The sequence below is a fragment of the Triticum dicoccoides genome, chromosome 1B, assembly GCF_002162155.2.
Source record: "Triticum dicoccoides isolate Atlit2015 ecotype Zavitan chromosome 1B, WEW_v2.0, whole genome shotgun sequence".
Lineage (NCBI taxonomy): Eukaryota > Viridiplantae > Streptophyta > Magnoliopsida > Poales > Poaceae > Triticum > Triticum dicoccoides.
In genome coordinates this window covers 446,587,358-446,595,285 of record NC_041381.1, presented here as the reverse complement: position 1 = coordinate 446,595,285, position 7,928 = coordinate 446,587,358, and the positions used below count along the sequence as shown (strand labels likewise).

Sequence of the window (7,928 nt, the reverse complement as noted above, 5' to 3'; positions counted from 1 at the left end):
CGTTACATGAACATCGGCAAGCATATGACAAGATTTAATACAAACATGAGCTCAAGTAAAGGATGGCACGGGAAGGTGTGGCCCTCACACAAAATCTCTCCATCTCTACTGAAATAGCTCCTGACAACGTTCACCAAAAATGAAATTGCCCACCGTGGGGCTCAAACCCACGACCACAAGGTTAAGAGTATATGAAGGGCGGTCATAAAATGTAAAGTCTGTTCTGCATCCTTCCAGGCTTCCAGCAAGTTGCAGAGCACCAAAGTTACACGAACATCCGCAAGCATGAAGGGATTTAGTTCAAACACGAACATCAACAACTAAACGATGGTACGGACAGTGAGCTCACATTGTTCGGACCTGTTCTGACCACGAACATCGGTAGCCACACAAGATCTCTCGATCTCGGGTCAGGTAGCTCCTGACATCGTTCACCATGGTTGAGATGGTGGGATGAGCAGTGATGTTTGCTCTGGAAAGGAGCTTCGTTTCTGTCAGAATCAGAAACTTCAGGCTGAATGATAGTAGTTTTCCAAAGAAAAAATGAAAAAAGAATCGCCCACCGTGGGGCTCGAACCCACGACCACAAGGTTAAGAGCCTTGCTCTCTACCAACTGAGCTAGACGGGCTTGATGTAGAGCCATTTCAGTTCAGCCACTTAGTTAGATGCGACAATCCCTACCTTACTCGAATCGTCTTCCATGAAAACCATACCCCGGATTCACGAGATCTCTTCGGGGATGCGGACTTTCTGCTGCGGATCCATCGGGCATGGTGGTTGGATGGTTCCTCCAATGTCTGGCACTGGCAGTTCCTACCCAGATCGAGTTGGATGGATCCTCCATGACGACGCCAAGCAAGCTCCGATCCCTGCACAGAAAAGAGTAGATCAGGGCCGGACAGCTGCAGTGGAAACTCAGGATTTGACTTAATTCGAGGTCGCAGCTAACAAATCGCTTACTCCGTACGCGCTATGCCAAGATTTTGCCTGTCCGCGGCCGCCGGGCTCCAAGTCTTGCCAATTGAGGTGCCGCGGACGGGGCGGGAGAGGAGGCTTTACCTTGCCGGAGAGGCTGGGAGGGACAGAGCACCAGGCTCGAGCCCACGCTTGCTGGACAAGCCCTATGGGAGTAGCACCCGCGCTGCCGTCGGGTTTATTCCGATCGTGGAGGGGAGGCACGCGACAGCGCTGCACATGGAAAGAGGAGGAACGCCCAAAGGAGTGCGATGCAAACCATCGTATCCTATCCTAGCTTGGGCACAATTTGATCGTGGAGGGGAGGGAAGCCGTGGTGTGGTTGAGGATTGATTAGGCCAAACTCCATCGCGCGACCAAACGAAAGTTAGTTTCGTCCGCTTTCGTCTGCTTTGGGATAGCAATTGTGCTGTGTCTGTCCGGATTTGTGGATGCGCTGGCCGTGTGGCCAACGCACGGCCGCATCCCGTCCGCACACATTTTTTTAAACATATATTGTTTTTTTTATCATTGATTTTTGATACATGGAAGCACATCACCAAATTTTGACCAGAATAGTTTTTTTTTTCGAGGGTACGCCAATGAAGTACCATAACTTTATAGAAAGGGAGAAATATGTACAAATGAGATTTATAGCTAGTCATGTGGTCACAAGTCAGACCAGGACACTGCCTCCACTCCACACACAACATTCTATATGCTACTCAACTACATGCTCCACTCCAGTCGCCCCGGCCTGTTTTCAGGTAAACAATTCTTGAAAGATGGCCTCCGTCACGCCGAACACATCTAACGTGCCGCTCCTACCAAAGACTCTTGCATTTCTCTACTTCCACAAAGACCAACATATCAACATAACCACAGTGTCAAAGCCTTTCCTGCTCTTCTTGTCAATCCGCTTCCTCGCCTCGCACCATCAATCAGCAACCTGGGACTACGTCGTGGGGCAAAGATTTAGGTCCACCCCGATCCTGGTGAAGCAAAGAAACCACACATGCCTAGCGTACACGCACTGTAGCAGGATGTGCTCCACCGTATCCTCATCCTGGTCACAGAGGTAGCATGGGGAAGTTTGCTCTTGTAGCCCATGCCTAGCTCTCCTATCCGAGGTCCAAAGGCGATATTGCACCGCAAGCCACATGAAAATCCGACAGGATAGCGGCGCCCAACATTTCCAGATGGCCGCGAAAGAGTGAAACCGAATCCTCCCATACAAAGCATCATATACGCCGAAGCTGCAGAGTAGACACCGGACTCGTTCCATGCCCAAAGCGGAGCGTCTTCCAACTCCGAATCCAAGTGAACCTCCATAAGTAGCTCCCAGAGCCGAATGAACTATGCTAGGGCATCAGTGTCTAGGATCCCGGTAAGGTCATCTGTCCAGGCGTGCAAACAAAGCCCCTCTTTGACAAGTCGATTGTTTTCCACCTGCGTCCTGACTCTGGCCACCACCAAGGGGGCAATCTCAGCGACCGTGCCTCCGTTGATCCATCTATCTCTCCAAAAAAGGGCGTGCTCTCCATTCCCAACACGCCATTGGACTAGACTCCGAAAAGCGAGAGTCACCTGCTTATTCGGGTGAGGTTTAGGCCCTGCCAGGGCCTAGACGGATCCGTCCTCCTAAGTCATTCCCGTCTGAGTTTCAGAGCGATACCGTGCTTGTGTAGATCAATGATGCCCAACCCTCCAAGCTGCTTGGGGCGACATACTCTCCTCCAGGAGACCACACACTTTCCACCGATTACCGCTTCCGTGCCAACCCAGAAAAAAGCGCGACAACCCTTATCAACTTGTTGCAGGGCCCACTTCGGCGCCTCAGCAACCATGAGGTGGTGTGTTAGCCTTGCTCTCATGACTTGATTAACCAGGATGAGTCGTCTGGGTCTAGTGACTAGGCCACGCTGCCAGCCAGGCATAATATGGAGAGCCGCGTCTACAATCGGCTGCCATTCATTCCTCTTGAGTTGCTTGATGCTTAACTGTAGGCCCAGGTACTTGCACGGAAAGGAGTCGATCTTCCATGGTAAAGCATTCCTAACCAGCTCCACGTCCTCCTCCTCGGATCTTATAAGAATTGTTGTAGACTTAGCAAAGTTCACTTTCAATCCCAAAGCCACTCCAAAGATGCCAAGCAGATCCTTCACCAATTGCAACTCCGGTCTGGTCGGCCTAATGTAGAGGACCACGTCATCCGCATACAGGGAGAGCTTCTGCATCGGGGTACAACTGGCAATGGGGCTGAGGATCCCCTGCTCATGCGCCTTGATGACAAGCGAGATGAGAACATCCATAGCAATGATGAAAAGCAAAGGGGAGGCCGGACCCCCTTGTCGAAGCCCCTTGGCGTGCATAAACTTTGCGCCCGCACAACCATTTACCACGACTCGTGAGCTAGCAGACATGAGCAAAGTGCCAATCCATGAGATCCATCTGTCCGAGAAACCTTTTGCCCTCAGCACCTCAAAAATAAAGGGCCACGATAGAGAGTCAAATGCTTTTGAGATGTCGAGCTTGAGCATTACTCATTTGGCCTTCCTTTGATGCAGCCGGTGAGCCATTTGTCTAACAAGCATGAAATTATCATGGATGCTTCTCCCCTTGATGAATGTCGATTGGTTAATATGAACTAGCTCTCCCATGTGAGGACTGAGTCTATTTGCCAAGAGCTTGGAAGCAATCTTCGGAAGGCTATGCACAAGACTTATAGGGCGATAGTCAAGTGTCGTGGAGGCCTCCGGGGTTTTTGGAATCAGGGTAATCAACGTTTGGTTCAACCTGCCAAAACCTCTCCCGTTTCCAATGAATAGCTTGTGCAACGCCACGATAATGTCCACTTTTATGATCTCCCAAGCCTTCTGAAATAAGAGGCCAATGAAGCCATCCGGCCTCGGGGCACGATCCGCTGGCATGCCCTTGATCACCGCCCATATTTCCTCCTCACTAAAGAGATGATCCTGCTCCGATAAGTCAAGTCTAGCAATGTCAAGCGCGTCCAAGTCCAGGGTAAACTCGTGAGAAACCTCCTTCCCAAGCAACTTCCTGCATGTCTCATGAAATGCCACCTCCTTCCCGGCTTGGTCCGTGACAATGTGCCCATCCACCAAGAGGGATGGGATATAGTTCTTCATCCTTCTGCCATTCGCGACCAAGTGGAAAAGCTGGGTATTCGTATCCCCCTCCCGAAGCCAAGTAATACGTGATCTCTGGAGAGAGATCGTTCTCTCCAGCAAGGCCAGGCCAAGAACGAGCTGTTTGAGAGTTCTCCTGAGTCACCTCTCCTCCTCCATGAGTAACCGGGACTCGTGAGCGTAGTCAAACCTCAGGATGACAATGTTGGCCACAACAATTTGCATCTTGATGTTACCCACTTTCTTCTGGCCCCAAATCGCGAGTGCTTTAGCCGTGTTCCTAAGGAGGGTGTCGAGTCTCCTGAATGGGTCTGTGATAATCTTGTCACAAGTCCAAGCCTCCTGCACCACCTCCATGAATCCATCCATTCCACCCAAAACTTCTCGAAGCGAAATCTCCTCCGCGGCCCCATGTGGTCATACAATGCCAAGTGAAGGGGGCAATGGTCAGAAATTGCCGTGGACAGAGCCTGGAGTAGGCAATCTGGGTGGTCGAGCTCCTAGTCGATGGAAACAAAAGCACGGTCGATCTTAGTCATCGTGGGGTTCTCGCGCCCGTTACTCCACGTGTAATTGCGCCCATGTAGGAAGAGCTCCTTGAGAGCGTTATAATAATCAACAAAACTTTCGAACCGCCTCATCATGCGGCTATCGATCAGAGAATTGTTCTTACCCGTTGCGTGAAGGATTAAGTTGAAATCCCCTATGAGCAACCATGGCCCAGGGCACAACAATCTACGCTCCGACAGTTCTTGCAGAAACTCAATTTTCTGGCCGTCCTCCTGAGGATCGTAAAACACCGACAACCACCAAGGTGTGCCCCCCACATGGGACATGTAACTAGAGATGGAGTGTGTATCATTGACATGGTTTGTCAATTGAACCCTGGTGGAGTCCCAAGCAATGAAAATCCCTCGCCTAGTATGAGACGCCGGAAGATAGGTATAGCCATCGTAAGTTGGCCCATACATTGCGGAATCGTGAACTGATCCATCCTCTCAAGTTTGGTCTCCAGGATACAACAAATTGCCACATGCAACGAATTTACAAATTCACGTAAGGTTTTCCTCCTAGCTGGCCCATTTAAGCCACGCACGTTCCAGCAAACTAACTCCATCCCTGCGTACGACATGACAACGAGTGTCTCCATGTCGACGGCCCCCCCTACAACTACACCATGATCGGTGCAACACTCTCCAAGTCTACTCCTAGGTCTAGGGGTATCGCCTTCCCAAATATAGTCGCGATCGCTCTCAGCTGAGGTTCCTGGAAAGGTGAGTCAAACATCATGCGAAGCTGATCTAGCGCATCATGAGAGACCGCCAGATCATCACAAGCAAAACCCAACGCCTTTAGCAGAACCGTTTCAGCTGCTGACACCTTAGTCTTCTTCTTCTGCCCAATTGACTAGAGTAGTAAGACTCAAGAAAACAAAAACCACAAGAAGACATTTTAGAAGATAACCAACTTTCATAACTACTCCCGTAAGTTGGATTAGTGCCTTCTCGATGCACTCATTGTTGATCCGCTGAGGCTCGATCTTGCGTGCTTCTTTCTTCTTCGAGTCTAAAAAAGTAGACGTTGCTTCCTCGCATCTAGTCTCATCTCTAGCCTCTATTCTAGAAACAAGTGAAGTAGTCTCATCTCTAGCCTCTATTCTAGCTAAAAGTGCACGAACATCTACTAAATTGTGCTGTATCAATATATCGATGTATTCTTCTTCCCAATACAAAAAGTTGCATCCATTATACACAATAGATATTTGATTGAGTATAATTAGTCGAATCCGAGAGCACAACCGAAGCTAAAGTAGCCCATACCACATAGCCTGAGCACTTGAGAACACCCATCTGGGATGTTCTGGCGTTGTATACACGCGGCACAAGACCTTCCTTGGGCAGTTGTCGCACTTTATGAGTAGCAACGGTGCGCCGACGAGCCTTTGGGCCAGCACTGAGCCCGGCTAACGACCGTTCGTATATCTGTCGGTGAACCACCGACGGTGTAGATCCGAGTGGCTAGAGGCAGAGTGAGTACCTGCACGCGGCCTTGCAGCCTTGCCGGGGCCTTCCGGCACGGTGCCTGGCCAGTCCATGGCACGACGCGGCCTCCCGCAGTCGAGCGAGCTCAAGTCCGGCCGGATCCGCTCCAAATCCGACCGCCTGGAGCGCAAATCAGGTGGTCGTGGTTGGGTAGCTCGGGACATCGAGGGAATGAGGTCTGCGACAAGGGATGGGGCGAGCACGCGTCCGAACTGCACAACACCAATGGCGGCACCGGCGAGGGACAAGAGTGACGGGGGTGCGGCTGGAGCACTCGGGGGGGGGGGGTAGAAAAAGGGAGGTATGTGTCCCAAACGGGAGGGCCCAGGGAGGACATGGGCAGGCGCCACGTCCCGTTTGCATGTGTCCATTCGGCCGCAAACTCGGCCCAAAGTTGGGCTGAGAATGGGTCGTAAGCAGACATAAAACGGACGATAGTCCGTTTGTGGCCGCGCGTTGGAAGGCCTGCTTTTTCTGTTTACCCCCAAACGGATGCGGGCGGACAGGATGGGGTCGCGCATTGGAGTTGCCCTTACTGTTGCGTGCTCGTGCGGGACTCGGAAGCAGGCCCAGGGGTGCGGGAACAACAACCTCGGTTTTTGTTTTGTTTCGTTTCACGTTTTTTTTCGCTTTTTTGCTTTCCCTTTTATACTTTCAACTATTTTAAATATTACTGAGATATGGTGTGCGAGAACAGAATATTTGAAACAAGAAATGAATTTAAATTTTCGGATAACGGATCCTTCTAATCCAGTGTATCTAATGTCTTTTTCAGGAGCCGGAGGAAATGCATCTCAGGTACACCAATTAGTAGGTATGAGAGGATTAATGTCGGACCCTCAAGGACAAATGATTGATTTACCTATTCAAAGCAATTTACGCGAGGGACTTTCTTTGACAGAATATATAATTTCCTGCTATGGAGCCCGCAAAGCCGTTGTAGATACTGTTGTGCAAACAACATATGCTGGATATCTTACACATAGACTTGTTGAAGTAGTTTAACATATTATTGTGCGTAGAAGAGATTGTGGTACTATATGAGGTATTTCTATAAGTCCTCAAAATGAGATGACGGAAAAACTTTTTGCCCAAACACTAATTGATCGTGTATTAGTGTGTGTGTGTGTGTGTGTCTATATATATATATATATATATATATATATATATATATATATATATATATATATATATATATATATATATATATATATATATATAATATTCTGATCACAACATGAACTTCCCCAGTAACGCGCGTGACCTTCCCCAAGTACTAGGTTGAACTTCAGCTAAAATGTGTCCAAATAGGGCTTGCGATATACCGTTGGAAAGCTATGGACACCAATATCATCACCCAAGTTAAATTTTTGGCAAAATGTAAGTGGTTTAAGAGCAGTTTTGAAAATTGTTTTTTCTTTATATAAAAAATGGGAATCGTATTTTCGATCGCATTTCTAGACCGTTTATCGAAATGAGGTAAATAATAGAGCGTTGGAAAGCTGGTGCAAAACTGCTCCTTTACATGTTGAAAGTTTTCTCTAATTCCATATGGATAAAGAGTAATTTTGAAAATCGTAAAATTTTGCAAACCGAACAGTCGAGTTCGTATTTTTAACGTAATTCCTAAACGGCTAATCCATTTGAGGCAAATGATATGGCAATAGAAAGCTTGTGAAAATGCGCTACTTTTTCATGTTAAAAGTTTTTTCTAATTTGGAACGGTTTAAAAGTAATTCAGATAACGGTACAAGGTCCACCGAGTTCGTATTTTCAAGCTAA

At 48.5% G+C, this 7,928-nt stretch overlaps 1 non-coding gene across 1 annotated transcript; it reads right to left on the bottom strand.

Moving 5' to 3' along the window:
- Positions 1-556: 556 nt before the first annotated feature.
- TRNAK-CUU lies at positions 557-629 on the bottom strand. Its single transcript has one exon. It is a non-coding gene; the product is annotated as a tRNA-Lys (tRNA).
- Between the last annotated feature and the right edge of the window lie 7,299 nt (positions 630-7,928).